General features: G+C 53.7%; 1 protein-coding gene across 3 annotated transcripts in view; it reads right to left on the reverse strand.

Annotated features, from left to right (window-relative positions):
* The window catches only part of ARAP1 (ArfGAP with RhoGAP domain, ankyrin repeat and PH domain 1), a 65,287-nt gene extending 45,956 nt beyond the window's left edge, over positions 1-19,331 (reverse strand). For 2 of the 3 annotated variants that reach the window (XM_072794476.1, XM_072794474.1), the window contains exons 1-2: positions 19,196-19,331; positions 1,814-1,897 (exon numbers count right to left, since the gene is read on the reverse strand). The gene's annotated coding sequence lies outside the window, so the exon portion shown is untranslated. Of the gene's footprint in view, positions 1-1,813; positions 1,898-6,790; positions 6,860-19,195 lie in introns of those variants that run through there. The other variant, XM_072794475.1, reaches the window with a different exon arrangement.
* Positions 19,332-21,306: the final 1,975 nt, after the last annotated feature.

The raw sequence follows: 21,306 nt of genomic DNA on the forward strand, positions 1-21,306 counted from the left end.
TATACACAAATATCAAATCATTATGTTGTATACCTGAAAACTAATACAATATCATATGTCAATCATATCTCAGTTTAAAAAGAATTATAAGGGCGCCTGTGTGGCTCAGTCAGTTAAGCATCTGCCTACAGCTCACGTCATGGTCCCCGGGTCTTGGGATCGAGCCCCGCATCAGGCTCCCTGCTCACTGGGGAGCCTGCTTGTCCCTCTCTCTCTGCTGCTCCCCATGTATGCACTCTCTCTCTCTCTCTCTCTCTCTGCCAAATAAACAAATACAGTCTTTTTTTAAAAATTTAAAAACTTTATTGGAAAAACAAAAATATCTTACTTCTGTAAAAATTTCCAAAACCACATGACCACATGCATACAGTGCCAGGGTTCCTCTCAGGGCCTTGGAAGGAGCCTGAAGCTCAGCTTCCCTGGAAACCCACCTCTGGTGGGAGGGAGATTTTCACTCTACATCTTCATCTATAACCTACATTTTGAAATACGTGAGTTCTTTAAAAAGGCTGCTGAGGGGGATCCCAGGGTGGCTCAGCGGTTTAGCACCTGCCTTCAGCCCAGGGCATGATTCTGGAGTCCCAGGAACAAGCCCCACATCGGGCTCCCTGCATGGAGCCTGCTTCTCCCTTTGCCTGTGTCTCTGCCTCTCTCTCTGTGTGTCTCTAATGAATAAATAAATAAAATCTTAAAAAAAAAAAAAAAAGGCTGTTGAGGGGCCCAAAGGAAGACACAAACGAAATATAGTGGATGTTCTTGGATAAACCAGCTCTCAACATTATGAAGACATCAGTTCTTCCTGGGTTAAGCTATAACAAGTACAAAGCACAATCCCCCCAAAATTACCAATAGGCAGATTCTAAAGTTCATATAAAATGATATTAAGGATTTGATGTTAGGTGGAAAAATAATTTGCAGAGCAGTGTTTTCTTATGTAAACATCTAGGCTAAATTAAAAATGCACATATATGTACACATATATAGTCATATACATACATGCATAGACATGCACATAATACCTCCAGATGGGGTACACAAGAAACTGCCTGGCTTGGGGGAGAAGACCTGGTAGCTGTGAGAACAAGGAGGGAGGGTTACCTGTCACTATACCTTTCTATGTCTTAAACTTTTCCATCACTTTCCAAAAAATGAACACAATTTAAAAGAGAATGTGGCGGCACCTGGGTGGCTCAGTCAGTTAATCATCTACCTTTGGTTCAAGCCATGATCCCAGGGTGCTGGGATGGAGCCCTCCAGTAGGCTCCCTGCTCAGAGTGAGGCTGCTTCTCCCTCTCCCTCTGCCTGCTACTCTCCCTGCTTGTGTGCACACATGTGCATGCGTTCTCTCTTTCCTTGTCAAATAAATAAATAAACAAAAATCTTAAAATAGGGGTTCCTGGATGGCTCAGTGGTTGAGCGTCTGCCTTCAGCTCAGGTCGTGATCCCAGGGTCCTAGGATCGAGTCCTGCATCAGTCCCTGCTCCACTGGAAGCCTGCCTCTCCCTCTGCCTTCTGCCTCCCTGCCACCCAATGAATAAATAATATCTTAAAAAAAAATTAAAATAAATAAATAAGAATGTGATTCATATTCCCCACCCCACCCATTGGTCCCTGCCCTATCCCACCCCTTCAAAGTCCTCCTGGGAGGCTCATTAGTCTCATCCTTTCCCTGCCTCTCTGCCTATTTTCAAAATGAAAACTGGGACCTCCTGTCTGACCTCCAGGAAGCCTCTACGAAGCCTCCCCTACTTCAAAGCTGGGGCTGAGCCCACCACACCTAACCCAGCTCCCTGCTTCCCAACTCTTGACTCACCTGCTGGGCTGCCCAGGACGCTAAGGATCCTTCCAGAGGCAGCAGCTACTCTGAATTGCTCCTCATCTTGGTCCAAGGTGGAACCTGCAAGGACAGGAGTGGAGGAGAAAGTCCATGAGCCATTCTGAACAGCTGGATGCCGGGAGGAGGGAAAGGAGGAGGAAGGAAGAGAGAAGAAGGAAGAAAGGGGAGGAGGAGGGGGAAGAAAGAGAAGGAAGCCAGACATGGGCAAGATGGTAGGGGAAGAGGTAGGGTTCAGGGAACCTAATGGAGTCCAGGTGAAGCAATGGAGGTTAGACCAGAGGAAGGCCTTCCCGCAGGAGTGAAGAGGCAGACATGCCTGCCCAGAGGTGGTGGCCCCACAGATTGCAAAGAGGAGTCAGGACTCCCACTCTCTGGTCCTCCCCAGGACAGGGGCTGGGATGCATAGGCATGGGCTGTGCTGGGACCTGCCCCCAGAGAGGACTCGGAAGAGGAGCAGACGCAGCTCCCACTACACTGCAGAGCCTGTCAATGAGAGGTGGGGGATGCTGGGGACACACAGGGAAACAGGACACTCTCCATTAAGGCTGGAAGCCATGGGATGGGGTGAAGGGAGTGGGGGGCAACTGAGGCAGAGGTCTCAGATGCCAGAGGCCCTGCTCCTAAATATGTGTGGAAGCCAAATGAGGGTGTTTCCAGGCAGGAGGAGAAAGAACTGGCTGTCCCTGAGGGCGAGCTACTAGCAAGCCTGGATGGCCTGGGTTCTGTAGGGGGATTGGGGGGAGATGGGCACCTCTGGGCCACAGTATGTCTCCAGCCACCAGGGCAGGGTCAACTGAAGACTGCTAGGCTCTGCATGATGGCTTTAGGGGGCACCTGTGAACATTTTAATTTGCCAGTTAGATATTTGTCTTAAGTAGACTCTATAACCACTTCTTAGGATGGGGCTTAAAAAGGTATATGTTTTTAAAGTATTTTATGTATTTTTTAAAGATTTTATTTATTCATGAGAGACATGAATAGATGCCCTTAAAAGTATTTCAAAAATAAATTATAGGTAGGGGCGCCTGGGTGGCTCAGTTGGTTAAGCATCTGCTTTTGGCTCAGGTCATGATCTCAGGGTCCTGGGATGGAACCTCGCATAGGACTCCCTGCTCAGTGGGGAGTCTGCTTCTCCCTCCCCCTCTATGCACTCTCTTGCTCACTCTCTCAAATAAGTAAATAAAATTTTTTTAAAAATAAAAATAAGAATAAATAAATTTTAGGTAATTAGTACTTCAGAAAGAACTGGCAAAAAATGGCAGTGCTACTCAAATGACAATTTTTTAAAAAATAAGAGACAACCTAAATAGTCCTTACTATATAGGTACATAAGCACTTTTTATTAACTTAGTGAATCCTCACAGCAACCCTATGAGGTACATATCTCACAGTTCAAGATGAAGAAACTGAGGCATAGAGAAGTAATTTGCCCAAAGTCGCACAACTAGGAATGGGCAGCTTAAATATAGTTTAGATCTTTGACTAATATAGTAGCCAGTAGTAGCCACATATGGCCATGAAGCACTGAACATGTGGCCACATAATGGAAGTGTGCTGTATAAAGTACACACTGGATTTTGAAGATTTAGTACAAAAAAAAAAAAAAAAACCCAAGAAGATAAAATATCTCTATTGTTTCTATTTATTATCTGACAAAAGTATAATATTTTGGATACTTAAATATAATACATTAAAACAACTTAAAATTTGTTTAAATTGTACTTGTGGCTCACATTTCATTTCTCCTGGATAGTCTAAGTCTGGAGATTCTTTTTTTTTTTTAAGATTTATTTATTTATTTATTTATGTATTTATTTATTTATTTATTTATTTATTTATTTATATTAGAGAAGAGAGAGAGAGAGAAAGCACAGGAGCAGGAGGGGCAGAGGGAGAGGGAGAGAGGATCTCAAGCAGACTCTGCGCTGACCACAGAGCCCAACACAGGCCCAATCTCATAACCATGAGATCATGACCTGAGCCAAAACTAAGAATAGGACCCTCAACTGACTGTGTCACCCAGGAGCCCCCTAACTCTGGATTCTTAACCACTCTGCTTCTTGCCACTCAAAAGTGATAATGAATGTTAAGCAAGCACGAGCTACAGCTTGGGCACCCTTTTAAAGGCTCAGCACCAACTGGTGATGGCCCCAACACTGCACTGGAATGACCAGGGCTGGGAAACAGGAAACCACTTCCATCCCTCAGAAGTAGTCAGCCCCACCCCACCCCCCAGCCTCCCTTAAGTTCCTATTCCTGCACTAAAGACTTTAGACCAAGGGCAGAGTCAGAGATCGACACTGACCCCTCTGGGGCAGCCTCATTCAAGGCTCTGGAAATGTAAGCCCGACCTCAGACCTGGCCTGGCTCTCCAGGAAGCTCAGGCTAGAGGGGGTCAGTCACCATCCAGCCAGTGAAAACAGCCCACAGTGCCCTCTCAGGGCAGAGGGTCAGGGAAGGCTTCCTAGAGGAGGCAGCTCCTTGAAAAAAGTTTGATGGGCAGCCCAGGTGGCTCAGCGGTTTAGCACCGCCTTTGGCCCAGGGCCTGATCCTGGTGACCGAGGATCGAGTCCCACATCGGGCTCCCTGCATGGAGCCTGCTTCTCCCTCTGCCTGTGTCTCTGCCTGTCTCCCTGTGTGTCTCTCGTGGATAAATAAATAAAATCTTTAAAGAAAGAAAAAAGAAGTTTGGAGCAGCGCCCTGCTGAGCCATACGGGAGGCTGAGGCAAAGAAGGAATTGGCGATACTCTTTATTTAAAATTTTGGTATTTTATCTTGGATTTTTCTCACCAATTTTGATTTGTTTTTTTTTTAAAATACGGCTTAAAAATATTATCTTGATTACTGAGCTTTTTGCCCACCCTCCTCCCTTTACACTTCGTGCCCAAGCCAAGTGCCACACTCACTGTACTCTAATCCTGGCTCTGGTTTGGAGCTTTAAGCCCTCTGGCTGCTATGACACATTACTGAGTCTCCACCCCCAGGGAAGCAGGGACCAGCGGAGGGGAGTGTCATCCTGTTGTGACAGCATGGCCACAAGCTGTGGGGTTCCCCTCCTCCCCTACCTCAAGGGCCCAGCTCAAACTTCAACACCCCACCATCCCACCTGCCCCTGCTTCTCCTGTCCCCCTCCAGCTCCCCTCGGCTCTGCCAACTAAGATCCCACCCCAGCTCTAAGCCGCAAGGCCGGCCCCTGTCATTCAACCTGCTCCAGCAGTGACATTTACAAATGAAGAAACAACACCCACAGAGAGGAAGTGACTCGATGTAAACGAAGCCCTAAAAGAAGCCCCAGCTGGGCTGGGCTGGCCTAGGATGCCCTTCATGTTGCTTTTTGCACCAGGCACCAGCTTAGCATATGGGACCCCCGAAAATGTCTGCTGACAGTGAGCAAATGAGCCACATCCCACCTTCAGGTACTGATTCCTGTTGCCTTCTCCAGCAAGTGCTCCCTAACCACTGGGCTTGGGCTCCTAAACCGTGGAAGCCAAGCCATGTAGCAGAGCGCTACTCCCCATCTATCTCTAGTTGGTCCATTCATGGGGCTCCGTCTGTGCCTAACCCCCATCTGGCCTGGGGTACTCTGAGAGCCTGCACCTCTTTTTATCCACCCCTCCCTCCACAGTGGAGTCCAGGGCCTGGCTGACCCAAGGGCACTCAGTCCAGAGGTAAGGGTCATCCAGAATCACTAATCCTTGGCAGCCAGTCCTTCCCTAGGTCTGCTTGCCGGAGGCGAAGCTCTCACCTTCTGTCCTCTGACTACCACTCAACCCTCACCACAGTTTAAACCTCACTGCCCTCCTGGCGCAGCCTGGCATCTCAGTCCCGCCATTCCCGCCAGTCCAGCAGCAGGGCAGCCCAGAGCCTTAGCCAAGGGCAGGCACCCTCCCACTTCCTCCGTTTTTCCTAAGTGCCTACTGCATGCCTGGCCCTTGCCAGATTGTCAGCTTTATCTCACTTGTCCTCATAACAATCTCAAGGCCTGAGACTCTTGCCCCATTTCAAGGAAGCTGTGGGAAGTGGAAATTTGCCCAGGTCACTTGCTGGAGCCACAGGGGCCTTCAGAAGATGTGACTGCCTCTCTTTGGTAGAGCTGGAAAGGCTTCCCGAGGGCACTCCAGAGCTGGGCTTGGAAGGAGTAGGAGGTTGCGCTTCCAGCCAAAGGAAACTGAGCGGGCAAGGCTCAGGGGTAGGAAAGGACCTGGCAGGTCCAGAGATGGGGTGATTTCAGTGGGGCAGGGATGGGGATGTAAGAGGACAGTAGTGACACCCAGACAGGTCTGGGGACTCCCACGAGGGTGTGAGCCTCCTTTGCATTCTGATTTGCATGAGTGATTTAGGCCTGAGTCAGAGTGGCCCTAAAGGTCCTAACTCCTTCCACATTCAGCTCTGAAGCCCCCTCAGCCAAGACCCTGCCCTCCCCCGCCGCACACCCCACGCCCCCAGGAGTACTTCAGGCCCCCTCTGCACAGAGCTGCACTCTGGGTCCAAGGGAAGGCCCAGTGATGGGGGGATGGAGTGAGAGGGAGGCGGGGTCCACACCCGGGCCTGAGCTACTCCTCCACTCACCCCCTCCTCCCCTGCACGCCATCTCCTCCCACTCCCACAACCCCCACTACTCCAGGCGACTCAGCATAGACTCCAGCATCCAAACCTCAGGAAACCCCTCAGAGTGTCCCACACAGGAACCAAGAACAGCACACATCTAGCTCTGGCCAGGCCAGTTCTACAAACCACAGCCTGCCCATACCACAAACTCATACCTCTCACAGCCTCCAGGGACACACACCTCTCACCCCACCCGGCAGCCACAGGGCAGATCTGCCCCTCCACCACACACACACACCCTTCGGTCCCACACTCCCAACAGCCTGACTATGTACAACTGCCCCAGAGCCCAACGATGCCCAGGACCCCCCACCACCAACCCCAACCCAATCACCAGGTGATACCTGTGGGCAGGACCACATTTGATCCACTGCCCTCCTGGGTGTTCTCAGGACTCCGCTAACCAGGCAAGAGGCCTTGGAGACACTTCCCTCCCATATGAGGAACTAGGTGGGGGCTGGGTTCCTGGCTCGAGGAGTGCAGAAGCGCCCCCGCCCCGCTGCAGAAGCTAGCTCCCTCCAGCCCAGCTGGGCAAGGCATCAGGTGCAGCCCTCAGGCAGGCAGCTGACTGATCGTTGGGCCAAGAAGCCTACCTTCTTTCTCTCAGGGATCGGTGGCCACTGCATACCAGACCCAAAGAATTATACTGGAGTCTCCTGCTTTGCCGCAGCTCCGAATCTCTGCCCTGGCATTTGCCCTGGCACCAGATTCCTGCCCCATCCCATCCGTGGTGTGACTCATCTCTGGGGTCCCAGGAATGGCGGAGGCAGATGAGGAGCAGCCCTCAGCATGGTGAGGATTGAGTCAGGGCCCCAGCGCCTGGGTGCATAAAGAGCTGCCTCAGCCACCTGGTGGGGAGCTGGGGGCCACTGGTGAGTCTACATCAGAGCCCTTTTCCCCCAGGATGCATGGCAAGGCTGGGTTCCAGTCCTGGCTTCATCACTCCTTGCCTGAAGTCATGTGACATTTTGAGACTCAGTTTCCCCCTCCATAAAGCAGAGCTGTCACCCAGATAACTACGACACGTCACCATGTATGTACTAGAGGCCACACTCACTCGTCATCTGCTCACTCCTGTTGCTAAGACAGACACTTCCTGTTCCTTAGCCTGAGGCCTTGGGCGGTCCTGACCAGAGGGGACCTTGGCACTGGCCTTGTATCCAGGCTCCTGTCTGGATTGCTCCGCATCCTGGAGCTCTCTGTTCCCCGAGATACCAAGGACTAGCACACCCTGCCTCCGGCCACATCCCCCTGCAGGGCTCCAGACTGGATACCCCACTGCCCCCCAGCCCTCTTTCTGGGTGGCCCCAGGCACTGCACATTCCCCACCCCACCATGTGCTCTCCCAGGAAAGTAATGCTACCTCCAACCCAGGTGCGGCTTCTAAGCCAATTAGAAAAAAATGCCTCTTCCTTCAGGAGCCCCACAGCAGGACACGCAGCTCAGCAAGAAGGACAGGCTAGGTTTCAGTATCCCCTCTCCCAGCTCTCACTTCACGCTGTCCCCCACAACCAGGTACTCTTGGACAGAGCACAACATGCACACTCTCACACAGTGGGCCTGGGGAGACATAGAACATTTTAACAGCCTTCTTGGGGCCACCGGTTCAGCATTACAATAAAAGAATAAAATAAAACCAGTTTTATTCATGACCATGATGCATTAAAGACTAGGGGACAGGAGACATCCTGACTTCATTTCAGGACTAGCCCTAACTCCCACCCTAATCTTAAACGATTATCATTTTCTACAACCTTCATGTCTATGCTGTTGAAAGTTTTTTTTTTGTTTGTTTGTTTGTTTTTAAGATTTTATTTATTCATTCATAAAAGACACACAGAGAGAGAGGCAGAGACACAGGCAGAAGGAGAAGCAGGCTCCATGCTGGGAGCCTGATATGGGACTCGATCCGGGGTCTCCAGGATCTCGCCCTGGGCCAAAGGCAGGTGCTTAAACCGCTGAGCCACCCAGGGATCCCTGCTGTTGAAAGTTTCTATAGTTGTACCTCACTTTTATAATTAGATGACAAAATGATGAAAGTATCTTAGGTCTATGACAATTAAGTCCCAGTTTGTTCCTCAAAACTACTATTAAAAAGTAGCTTTATAGGATGCCTGGGTGGCTCAGCGCTCAGAGGTTGAGAGTCTGCCTTTGGCTCAGGTTGTGGTCCCAAGGTTCCAGGATGCAGTCCCATATCGGGCTCCCTGCAAGGAGCCTGCTTCTCCCTCTGCGTCTGTCTCTGTTTGTCTCTCTGTGTCTCTCATGAATAAATAAATAAAATCTTTTTTTAAGAAAAAGAGGCTTTATGATTTTAAGTGTAACATGAGCAGACCACTAAGAGAAAGAACAGTCATAAACAAAACGGATTTCCTGGGTCATGTGCACTAGAGAATAAGAAACTGAGACCCAAAGCCCACTCCCCCTCACCATGGTCTTATCCTCCCAAAGGTCAAGGACACAGCGCAGCAAGTAAGGTGCCCCCCACGCAGAGGCCAGCAACAGAGCACAGCCCAGGGACTTTCAAATGGGAAATGACTGAGGACCATTAGTAAACATGAGACTCCAGGATCCCTGTGGTTCGTCATCTAAACAGAATCTGACCCTACTCTAGCCCTGACCATCACCCACCTTCCCCCAAACCTCATCTGAGGTCCCTCTCATGCCCAAGCCCCATCCTGGAGAGGGTCAAATATAGAGGAAGATATGGAATGAAGCGTAAATATCTGCAGAGTATCTCACTTGCAAATTAACGAAACTGAAAGTTAAATGATTCGGGGTTTAGGCCTTGTCAAAGTCTGTGACATACGAATCCCCCCTGACCTACCACATACTCTCACCTCTGAAAGAATCACTCAGGATCACTCTGGGCCCTCCCATTTCCCCTATGCCTCCTCATTACTTTGTTCTGACACCAACTCCCTCTCCATCCCCGCTCTCCACCCCAGGCCTCCCTGGCAGGCCTGGATCTCTAGGCCCTCCTCCTGCTTCCCTCCCTTCAGCCAGCATACCCCTCAGCCCACCCTGTAACTGTCCCCAAGGGAGAGCGCCTCACCTAACCCTAACCCTGACCCATACCGACCTTCCCTGTGCCCCAGCCTTTCACCGTTGAGGCGCAGCATCTGAGGAGACCTGGGCAGCCCCAGCAGGAGCACATGGGGCTCTGGTCTGGTTCTCAGGCACAGACACAGTCCCCTACTGAGCTGGGGGCTTCTCAGGCAAAGCAAGGCCAGAGGTGCGACAGCGTGACACCAGGAAGATCCTCCTCTGGGTCCACCGCTCCATGGCAGGGGTGGTGGGGACAGAGGGCTCCTAACACTATCAATGAGGCAGAAACAGGGCTGACCACATGGCAGGTGGGAGTACACAGGGCTGACAATAAGGCTCCCAGGTAGCAGAAGTGGACAGAACCAGAGTCACATGCCGGGACCCTCAGAGGGGCTGAGGGCTGGTCCTGGCCCTGGCCCTGGCCCGGGATGGGGACAGAAAGCTGCTTGACTCCTCTCAGAACCACCCTAGAAGCTGTTGTGCTTACCCACCCAGGAGGAGAGCCTTGGTGGGCTCCCCCGCACGGGAGAATTAGGAGCCCAAAGAACAGGGACCCGAAACTGCCTTCTCCGTGGGTGGTCCCTGGGACGAAGCCAGAGAATAAGCAGATCCCTCGCTGCTAGCACCTGAAAGGGGAAGCTGCCTGTGTTGATTGGGTAGAGGTGACCAGACTGGCCGGCAGGGGCTGGAAAGGAGAGAGAGACCGGGTACCAGCCACACAGGCTCTGGTCACGGATATGTGTGATCTCAGCCTCCCCCCTCTAAAGTCAGACAAAAGAGAGGAAGACTCCCTGACTCAGCCTCTCCTCTCCAGCTCACAGAGAACATTCTAACCCTCTTATCTGACCCGGCCAAACTTGCCTAAAACAACAAAAGGTCATGATTACAGAATGCTTACCATCTACCAGGCACTGTGCTAAACACAGTGTGTGGACTGTTTTATATCATCCTCATGACAGTCTAGAAAGAAAGTGGTTTTAGCCCACTTTACAGATGAGAAAGTAACTAAGCCTCAGAAAGGTTAAGTAACCTGCCTAAACTAACACAGGAGCCAGCATCGGACCCGAGGGCTGCCCAGGCCCCTCTTTCTACAACATCTCCTCAGAGGGGACAGCGCAGAGACAGGCAGAGAGCAGTGAGGACACAGAGGGTCAGGTGGGCAAGAGAGAAGGGACATGAGTACAGCCCGAGAAGGGCCTGGGTAGACAACGTGAAGACATTTGCCCTTGTGTCTGGACAGCAGGAAGCCACGACAGGCAGCAAGGTGCTTCCGGGATGGATCACGGGAGGCAGGCAGGCAGGAATGCAGGGGCACAGGGGTGCCAGCTGCTGGGAGACTGGGGAATTCACGAAATTTCTGAGTCTCCGTTTCGCCATCTCTAAGATGGAGATTACAACAGCTCCACCATGCAGGCTTGCAAGGAATAAATGCATGCCTTCGAAACAGCCCAAATCTGACCAGTGCTCATTCCTCAGTGCCTTCCCACCTCCCTCAGAATAAAGCCAAAACCAGCACATGGCCTACCAGGTTACGTGGCCTGTCCCCACTGCCTCTGTCTCCTTGCTGTTATTCCAACCCACTCTGTGCGCTTTACCCTCAGAGCTGGGCACTGGAGCTCCTCTGCCTGGGGTGCTCTTCCAGATATCTGATGACTCACCCCCCTGTTTTTTTTTTCCAGCACTTTCTCAAATGCAAGGCCTTCCTTCCTTACACACGCTACCTAAAAATGTGCCCCCATGAGTTCCTGACCCTGTCATTTTTCAGCTTATCACTGCTGGGTTCCATCCTCGGATGCCACTTCTCACTGTATTGCATATTTATTTGCTCACCGTCAGTCTCCTCAACCGGAGGACAGGAGCACTGTCTCATTAACAGCTCTATCGCCAGTGGCTAGAAGTGTCTGGGCCCTGGAGGAATGGATGAATGGACAACCACAAAGGCCTGGCTTACCCCAGTCAGGAGCTTGGGACAGGGGCCTGTGACATGGGGAGGGAGACGGATGGTTGGATGATGTGCTGTCAAGGTTCAGACCAGAGATCTAGGAGTCAAGGATTCAACTCTGAGGTTCCTCGGTCCCCTCTGCAGTTGGGCTTGCCCCTTCTCTTACCAGAGGCTGTCCCAGCCACTTCCTGCTGCGCTGGCCTGGTAAACACTGCTCAGGGAGCCTTAAGTGCTGACTCTCAGACCCCCTCGTGCTGCCCACCCGTCAGCCACTCCCCAGAGTAGCTCCGAACCTTCTTAGACTTCCAGGAGTCTCTGAGACTAGCCCCAATCCCTCTGCTCTGCCCACCCCTTCCATGACCCTCTATTGCCTTGCCTCTATTGCTCCTGCCACGTACTCCTCTTCCATCTCATTCCCTCCACTCCCACTGCCTGCCACCTTACCTCCAGATCTTTGCTTATACCATTCCCTCTGCCTGGAACGTCATTCCCTACCTTGCTTTTCAAGTTCATCCACTCCAGGAAGCAGCCTCTAAGTCCCATGGCCACAGCCCTGATCACACTGGGAAGTCACTCTCTGTGACTCTCTCACCATAGATATGGCTGGGTGCTCCTTGAAAGCAGGACCAGGGTCTGATTCCCATGCATCGAGCCTGAGGTTGGCAGATAGTAAATATCTGTTGACTGCATGAATGTCTCCCAATTTTATACCCAGGCAAGTGATGACTCACCCAAGGTCATGCTGCAACCAGTGGCTGGAGTGTGGCTAGAGCCCGGCCTCGGGCCTCCTATATCAGACACCTCCCATTCCTCTACTTCCAGTTACAGCTCTAGTCTCCTGCCTGTTGCACCCCAGGCCTGCCTTCCCCCAGCTCTCCACCTGCCCCCACCTGCTCCTTAGGCATTTAGGAACCACCTTAGCCAACCCTCCCCTCTTCCAGAAGATGAAAGTGAACCCCAAAGAGGTCCAAAAAACTAAAACAAAACAAAACAAACAAACAAACAAAACTAAACTAACCAGGGCCACACGACAAGTCAGGACCAGGACCTAGCCCTCCCCCACCACACCCAACTGGACTCCCTTCCATTAGCCTGTTCCTTGGAAGAACTGGGAGGAGACAGTCCCCTTAGGAGATCTCAGAGATACTGCAGCACCCCCCCCCCACTCCACTTAGGCTAGGCCACCCCGACACTGAGAAATGTGGGTTTTCGGGTCACCGGCAGTAGAGGCAAATAAGTGTCCTGATTCACGTCCTGAAACAGAAACTGGAACAGAACCACTAGAACAACTGGATGCTCCCCGAGTCTTTGGCCTCCCTAGGCCTAGTACATCCATCTTTGGAGCTGAGGAGCTGGTATGGGAGGAACAGCCCCAGGCTGAGGGAAGACGTAAGCCCTTAGCTGAGGCCTTTAGCACCCCTTTCAGTAAGCCAGGCAGACCCCACCCCAAAGCTGTCCTGTTGTTGCCTGGCAAAGCCTAGTCCCCAGCCCTGCTCTCCAGAGGTCCCTTCTCCCCCACCAGGCTAGGATTAGCTTTGAGAACAAGCTATGGCAGCTTGGCTGCAGACTCAGTGGCCTGCCTAGAGGGAGGTCCCTACTCAGAGGGATAAAAGCCTCACCCAACTCACCCATCAAGGAGTGCAAAGCCCAGCACACCTCATACCCCGATTCACAGGGATGTCCAATGCTGATCACACCTGTGCAAAGGCACAATCTCAGGTCCTCCAAGGATGCATCTGGGCCTGAGAGGCCCATGCACAGTGCCTGCCCAGAGGCATGTGGAGCAGGAAAGAGATGGGAAACAGCCCAGGAAGGAACACACCCAGCCAGAAGTCTCCAGGAGGAAGGCTTGGGGGGAAACAGGCCTCCTTCCCACAAGGCAGCCCCTCTGAGGGCAGCTGGTGTGCCCATAGGCTCAGATGGGCACCGGAAGGAGCGGGTGAGGGTAGCAGCATTGCAAAATATTCAAAGGCCCTCCTGAGGACGGGCAGTGCAGTGCCTCCCTCAGGGCTCCCAGACGCAGGTCTCTGTCCACCACTCTGGCTTGGCTCTTGAGCCTGGCTCTGACCCTCCCAGACCGGAACATGTTGACCCCAGGAGGACCTGGCTCACCCATCAGTGTGGCCCAGACCTTGCTCCGTGACCCAGCCAGCCATCAGCCCTCCCTGGGCCTCCCCTCAAGCCCATCCTAGTATCCAAGAGGACAGCCCCTCTGCCAACAAATGAAGAGGAGGCCTAGCCTCTGCCTGTACCCTCCTCATTCCCCACCAAGATGGCTGTCTCTTCTGCTACCACTTAGTCCCTTCCAGGGTCTGGTTCTCAGATTTCTTGAAAGGCGACAGCTGGGTGCTCATGCTGGGAGTGATGGGTGCACAGAGCACACAGAGCCTGGAGACCAGCTGTGCCACTGACCACCAGAAGCAGCCCTGAGAAACTCCGAGCCTCGTCTGTCTGGCATCAGCCAGCCAAGGTGTGGCACAGGACTCAGCTTCAACTCAGAGGCTACCCAGCCTGATACAAGGCTTAGCAGGCTCCTGGAAACCAGAATTTTGGATATTTAGAAGCTCGGAATCACCAGCACACAAAAAACCCTAGACTCCCTGAATCCCCAATGCTTAGAATCTCAGACTCAGAATCCTAAGATCCCAGCTGCCCAGCTGGGGAGCGGGTGAGTGGGAATAGAGAGGAGGGGAGAAGGCCCTGCACCCCATGTCACCTGCTCTGCTTGATATGTTCCTCTCCTGATCTGCTCACACCTAGAGGACTGATGTGGTACCTATTGCTTCCTGCTCCCCCTCTGAAGTCAAGGGACGCTGAGTTCAGAGACCTGGCCCTGGCGTTGGGCACTGGAGTGGAAAGGAGGGGTAAGGAGAATGCCAGGGGCGAGGCAGTGCCCTCTGAGGCAGGAGAGAAGGAGGCAAAGAAGGCCCAGGCATATGGGGTAGAAAGACGCAATGGCAGCTCCCCCATGTGGGGGGCCGTCCCACTCCAGTACCACCCCGGGCCACAAGGAAGTAGGGCCAGGCCAGACTCCCCCAGGAGCCGCCAAGATTCCAGGTGTGACCTCTAGTTCCTTGCTCTGGGAATGGGGTCAGAGGTGTGGCCACAAGAGGTCCCAACACTCCTCTATCCCCCTGGCCCTCACAACAATAAAGATATGAAGGAGAAGGAAGATTTTGCCCCATTCCTCCCTCCTGTGGTGGTGGTGGGGGTGTCTCTGCCCCCTAAATCCTCTTCTGGACCCCTCAGGGGCTGAGCACCACTCCTGACCACAGCCGGTCCCTGCTTCTTGGCCTCACGGCTCTGGAACCACATCCCCCGGGGTTTGTTCATTCGGTCACTGACATCCGGCTGTTCCACATCCCAGGTCCCTTCAGAGGGTTCGGTTTGGTCAGGGAGAGAAACTGGGGCCTGTGATAAGGCAGGTGGGCGGTGTCTGGGGGAAGCTCAGGGCTTCGGAGGCCAGGAGGCCCCGACCAGGCCCAGGCAGGGAGGAAGCGTGCTGGCCTTGGGGCCTCTACCCGGTGTTAGTTCCAGCTCTCCCTTTCCTCGGCTGAGGAAAGTCACTTAGCTTCTCCCGACCTGAGTCTCCTCACCAGCAAAACGGGGTCTGGGAGAGCCACCGTATTCCACAAAGTCCAAAGTGGACAGGACAGGACGAGAGCAGCAAGCAGCCCTCCAAGAGGCGCCCGTGCTAGGCCGGGCCCAGAACTAGAGGGAGGTCAGTCTCGACTACAAGTAGGATGCCCACAGCTGGCTGCCGGCAATGCCACCCACCATGCGGCCCTCAACCCAGATTGGGAGTTCGCAGGGCAGAGGAGGGTTTGGATCTCCTCCGCCTGCAGTGTCTCCCAGGGCTCAGAGAGTCTACTGCAAAGAGGGAGAAATTCAGACTCCCAGCTCTTCTCTGTAATGGGTCATCTTAGGCAAATCACCTAAGCTTCCTGGGCCTGTTTCCTCATCTACAGAGTGGGAATGGTACCCACCGTGCGACACTACTGCTGAGGACTACATCAGCCCAAAGAAATGCTTCCACGGTGAATAAGTAAGCTTCCAAGAAACAGTAGCCACTGCCACTATTATTACTACTACTCAATAATACGGTTGTTACTAAACTGGTCACCTTTTTTTTCTTTTTTAAGATTTTATTTATTTATTCATGAGAGACACAGAGAGAGAGGCAGAGACACAGGCAGAGGAAGAAGCAGGCTCCATGCAAGGAGCCGACGTGGGACTTGATCCCAGGTCTCAGGATCAGGCCCTGGGCTGAAGGCAGATGCTCAATCGCTGAGCCACCCAGGAATCCCTGAACTGGTCACGTACTTCCACCTCCCCTCCCAGCCACTCTGATTGTCCCAGTAGTCTGGAATAGATGTCCTGAGTATAGGACAGATCTTTTCCTTTCTCAACTACATTCCAAAGGTTGAGCTGGAGAAAAATTCCACAGGAAGGTCGGGTGGAAGACCAAATAGGCACTGTCCCTCCAGCCCCGGGCTGTCCCTGACACCCGGGGTCATCAGCCTCTTTGGGCTGTCCTCCCCAGAGCCCTCATTAGAGCATACAGGTCTAGGGGCCTCATGGGGCCAGGGGTAAGCAGACAAGACGTCCTCTCTGATCAGGGCTGGCAGGGGGCCTGGTGTTGAGTTGGCCCTGAGATCTGTGGGGAGTGTACTTATAGGGGATCTCTGAGGCTCCCTCTTATCTACCTGCTGTTCAGATCCATGGAGCAGCCCCCTTAGCACAGAACCCTTTCCTCAAACACCCCTCTTTGCAGGGCTGTGAAGGGGGCTGAGGCCAGAGGAAGAGGTAAGAGAGCCCACCCAAGGGACCAGACTCCACTCCCCAGGGAGGGCCGGGTCAGCCTGACTGGGGTCACACTCTGCTCGAGGCTGCCTTGGCCATCACCCAGGGGACAGCCCCTCACTGTATGGACCCTGGACTGAGCTCAAAGGGGAAGGTCAGACTGGGGAAGAGGAAATCAGGCAAAGGAACGCCTGGGTCCTGATCCTGCCTCTATCACTTATTTGCTGTTTAGGGAGGATGAAACTGGTTAACATACATAAAAGTGCCTACCTCAGTGCTATGTGCCTATTTACTGACATATTTCTCACGGATGTGATTACTCAGCTCCTTCTGAGGCTGTTTCCCCACTATGTTACTGGGCAGTGATCTCCGTCTCATGGAATGATATGAGGTTAAATAAAATGCAAATGTATAGCATCAGACACGTGATAGGTACTCAAATCAAACAGAGCTTCCTTCCTTTCCCTCTCCTTTCCCTGATAGGGCCCACACTAGAGGTCAGATCAGTCCTGACCCCCACAGGGCTCACTATGTGATCCTGGTCTGACCTCTGGCCCTTGGCCTCAGTCTCCCCATCTGTGAAAAAAACTTCTGAGCCAAGTGGTCTCTGAGTATCTGACCATAACTATTCCAGTTCCCTTCCACCTCCATTCCCTTCTTCCTTCTCCATTTCCAACTTATGTCCTACTGCATCCCCTCTTGCTGCAACAGACCCTAGGAAGCCTAAAATTGGGTGGAGGGGACAGCTGGTGGGCAAGGGGCATGAGCCTTGAAGCAACCCAGGGCCCACCCCAGGCTCCCAAGGGTTAAGATCCAGAGTGAAGGGCAGGGGGGGCGGGTGCGCAGCAGGGTCAGCGCTGGACAGGCGGGCCTGGAGCCCAGGGCCTGCCTCCCCTCCCCCCATCCTGGGAACAGAGGCTACTTGTTTGGGCATCAGCCGGCTGGCTTTGAGCTTGGCTAAAGAGTGGGGTAGGGAGGGGAGAGGGCCCAGAGAACAGAGGGGACTCCCCTCTCTTTAGCTGATACTCTAGACTTAGTACTAGGCTAGTCCACCACTAGCCCTCAGGACTCTGAGGCCCCCTACCCCTCTGAACTAACCCCTGCCCTCCAGGTTCTCTCTTTCCTACATTCAAACATTCACTGCAGGGGACAAGATTGATGCTCAGGCCCAGTAGTTGCTCTAGCAGTCTCTCTCTGGAGCATGAAACCAGGGCTCCTCTCCTCATCCTGCAGATAGGGAAATGAAGGCTCTGAGAAGTTTGGGGACTTGCAGAGTCACATGTTTGATGGCTGTATAGGGACCACCCGAAGTCCCAGTCATCCCCATGGCTCTGCAGGCCCTTCCCCCACAGAGCTCCAAGAAGACCTTTCACAAGCTGTGCCACTATGTAGATTGAAAGGCAAAGCAAGAAGAGGCAATAAGCAACCCACCTGTGAAGTCCCAAAGGACTTAGGAGATTTTTTTTTTTTTTTTTTTTTTTTTTATGGGGAGACAATTTCTGGAGAGGGAGGGTGGAGAGGACGAGCAATCCACACAAAGGACTGAGGTTTCAGGTACAGAAAAGCATGACTGGAGCCTGAGAGGTGGTGGGGATGTGGCTGGGGCGATGAAGCGTGGGGGCAATCTGGGCCCCTGAGTGGCCTCTGCCCACTTCCACCTCACCAGTTACAGGATTGCCTGGAATGACCCCCTTTTGCCCGACTCCTGTGAGCAAGTGGTGAATGGGGAGGCAAGGTCCCCCGGGGCCCAGGTCTGGACAATCCCCAACCAGCCATGGGACACTGGGGCGAGTTCTCACTACACCCTTCCAGCCATACCCACTCCTTGCCATTCCTCAAATATACCATGAAAGGTCCTGCCTTTGCACAAGCTGTGCTGTCTTCTGGAGGGTCCTTAGCCTTGTTAATTGTCCCTTCACTGCCAAGGACCATGCCAGTCATCTCTTCTTCCCTGGGCCTCCAGAGTCTCAGTCCCTGATTCTATCTCAGTACCTGTCTGCACTTGTCTTCGAGATTCTGCTGGGATCTTTCTACCCTGTAATGAGTGGGCTGAGAAGTCTCCCCTAACCTGGCATTCTCTGCTCTCCAAGGACAGACATCCTGGGTGCCTCAGTCTTGACCTTGGTGCTCAGCACACAGCCAAATCTACCTGAGCTGAGCGCCTCCACAAATCTGTACCACCCTGCAGCAGCGCCCCTGCCCCTGGGACCAAGCCTGGAGATCAAAGGTGGCTCCCCAGGACAGGAGCAATGTGGGAGGGAAATGCATATGCCAGAAACCATACTGTGATTGCTCCTGACCAGAGTTCCTCAAGGCTAAACACCACCCTGCGAGACCTGGGACCAAACACCCACCCGATGCCCCGCAAGCTGCGCTCCAAGCCCGTCCTCCAGTGCCAATAACCCACTGCCGGCTTGACCCCATTCAGTGAACACACAGCTCCTCTTTCCAGCAACTAGGGCAGGTGGGGGCTCTTGGGAGGCCATGCCCCCATTTACTGGTGGGGAACTGAGGCACAGGACCGGAAGTAGTCTGCCCAAGGTCACTGGAGCCCCAGGTCCAGGGCACAGGGTCATACTAAAGTGCAGAGCTGTAAGGGTCTCCGCGGCCCACGGGGCGGGAGCCTCCATTTCACAGATGGGAAAAGCAAGGCGCCCGAAGGCGGGCTGGCTCCGGCTCCTGGGAATCTTCCTGCCAAAGGGCTAAGGCTGGAAGGCCCCTGCCCGGCCGGTTCGCCCCCCTCCCCGCCGACGCTGGCCCGACCGCGCATCCTCAGGTGGTGGCCCTCACCCCGTCACCAGCAGGAGGGCAGATGACGCCCCGGGAAAAACGCCCGCGGAAGTAGGCGCCGGGCGCACAGTCGGCGCGGCCTCGGCGTTCCCTTCTGCGAAATGGGGAAACTCCGGTCACCACCTGGCGAAGGGGCGGCGGGCGGGGAGGTCCCGGCAGCCGCACTTACCTGCTGTGGGCGAAGACTCCACGCTGGGAGCCGGGGACGCGAGGTCCCGGCGCGGCCACTGACTCACGCCGCCGCAGTCAACTCGCGGCCGCAGGCCGGGCGCGCCCACCCCGCCGGGTGCTTCCGCCCGCCCCACGTGACGCCCCGGGGAGGGGGCGGGGCGGGGCGGGGCGGGGCAGGGACCGCCCCCGGCCCGGCCCGGCCCCGCCCGCCCGCCGGCCCCGCCGCCCGCCGACGCGGGGTCTGCGCGCCGCCTCGCCCCTCCCGCGGCGCGCACGAGATTCAGATCTACCTGCACCTCCCCGACCGCTGAGTCTCCAGCTCTTCCTGAGTCTCTGCCACCCTTCTCCGGGTGACCGTACCCCCGGGGGAATGAGCCTCGCCGCTCACTCCCAACCCCCTCCGGCCCAGAGGTCCAGAATCCGCAGGGCGGAAAGGGGCAGTTGGAGGCAGGACGACCTAGGTCCCTAAGCCTCTCCTCCTGGAAGTCGTTCCCCACCTCATTCTCGGAGGACATTCCACCTCCCTCTCCCTCTCACATCCCCCAGGGGCAGGGTGGTGGGGACGAGTCCTACCCAGTCAAAGGGTTCAAGGACCCTTAGGCAGAAGGCTGCATATCAGCCTACGGTCCTGGCACCGAGCGACTTTCACTGGCTGAGATCAGAGAGAGTCCTGCCCATCCTGCCGGCACATACACAGGTAAGGGCCCTGGGTTTGACAGGAATTTCTGGGTCCCGCCTGTGTCCCTGTCACCTCTGGAGCCGGTCAAGTCAGAGACTTTAAGTTCTCTGTGCTTCTATTTCTCCAAATGCCCAATGGACATATTTGAAAGAACAGCTCTCACGAGGATGGGGCATGGGGTTGATTCTGAGATTAGGAGTCATTAATCTGAGCACCTACTACATGCTAAGCACAGTGCTGGGCAACTTATTCCATTTATCTCAATCCTCATACCTCTCCTCGAAGACAAAAATCATCACCCCAGGTTAGGGCTTAGAATATGAAGCTCCAAGAAGTTCCAGGACTTGTCCAAAGTTACAAAGCCAGTATTGGGTAAGCCTGGGAATGGAACTCAAGTCTTGGTGAGTTACAGACTCTCCTGCCCACCCTCCACTGGACAGTCACCTTGCCTCTCTAGAAAAGTCAACTCCAAGTAGGTTGTATTTTCCTGACAAGGCTGAGGCAAGTCATTTTCCAGGAGGGGAGGACAGGGCTAAACCTTGGAGAAAACTCCCCCGCCCCAAATTCATATGGGGTACAAAAACACTAGAGAGGGAAAATGCATAGAGACCTCCTCCTCCCAACCTGATAGCAGGAGTGTCTCTCAGGCAGCAGAGGGTACCTGAAGGCCACAGAGAACAGGTGCGGTTCAGGAATCCCTCCAAATCTCAAAGCCGAGACTTCAAAGCAGCCAAGTAGAACACAGTACCAGGTGACTGGCCTCTGACCATTTGCAAAGGACTGGGAGCCCCACCTTTTCTTAATGCAGGCCTGAGGTCTTCAAAGTGACCTAGGAAGTCTCAAATCACAGGACCTGGTCCTTCCACTGCACTGGAGTCTGATGACCCTCATCTCAACCCACAACCTTCCTTCCACAGAACACACTGCCCCAATCTCCATTCTGAGGCCCATAGCCCTGTGGCTGAGACCCCGGAAGCTCTCCCCCTTCCTTCTGTGATGGCTGGAGAGCGAGGGACCTTCTATTTCCACAGGTTGTACCAATGGGGCCTTAGGCTGAAGGTCACATGGTGGAATCTCACCCTCTGACCCCTGACCCAGGGCCTCTGGCCAGATCTACTTAGAACATTTAAAGGTAGCCAAAGAGCCTGGAGCAAGTAGCAGAACAAACAGGCAAAAAGGTTTGGCAAATGGACAAGTGAACTAATGACTAGACACAAGAAGACACACCGTGGACAGGAGGAAGGAGTGACAACCTGACATACATCCCCAGCTACACATGGGGAAATGAGTGGTTGCCTAAAGGAGCAAAGGCCAGGTGACCAACAATAATAAAATTAACAAAATGAATTCTCGAACAAGGGGATCAAGGGCGGCGGTGGTCGGTGGTCGTGCACCGGGGAGGTGGGAAGCAGGTACAGCGACGAGCCGGC

The sequence above is a fragment of the Canis lupus genome, chromosome 23, assembly GCF_048164855.1.
Source record: "Canis lupus baileyi chromosome 23, mCanLup2.hap1, whole genome shotgun sequence".
Taxonomy (NCBI): domain Eukaryota; kingdom Metazoa; phylum Chordata; class Mammalia; order Carnivora; family Canidae; genus Canis; species Canis lupus.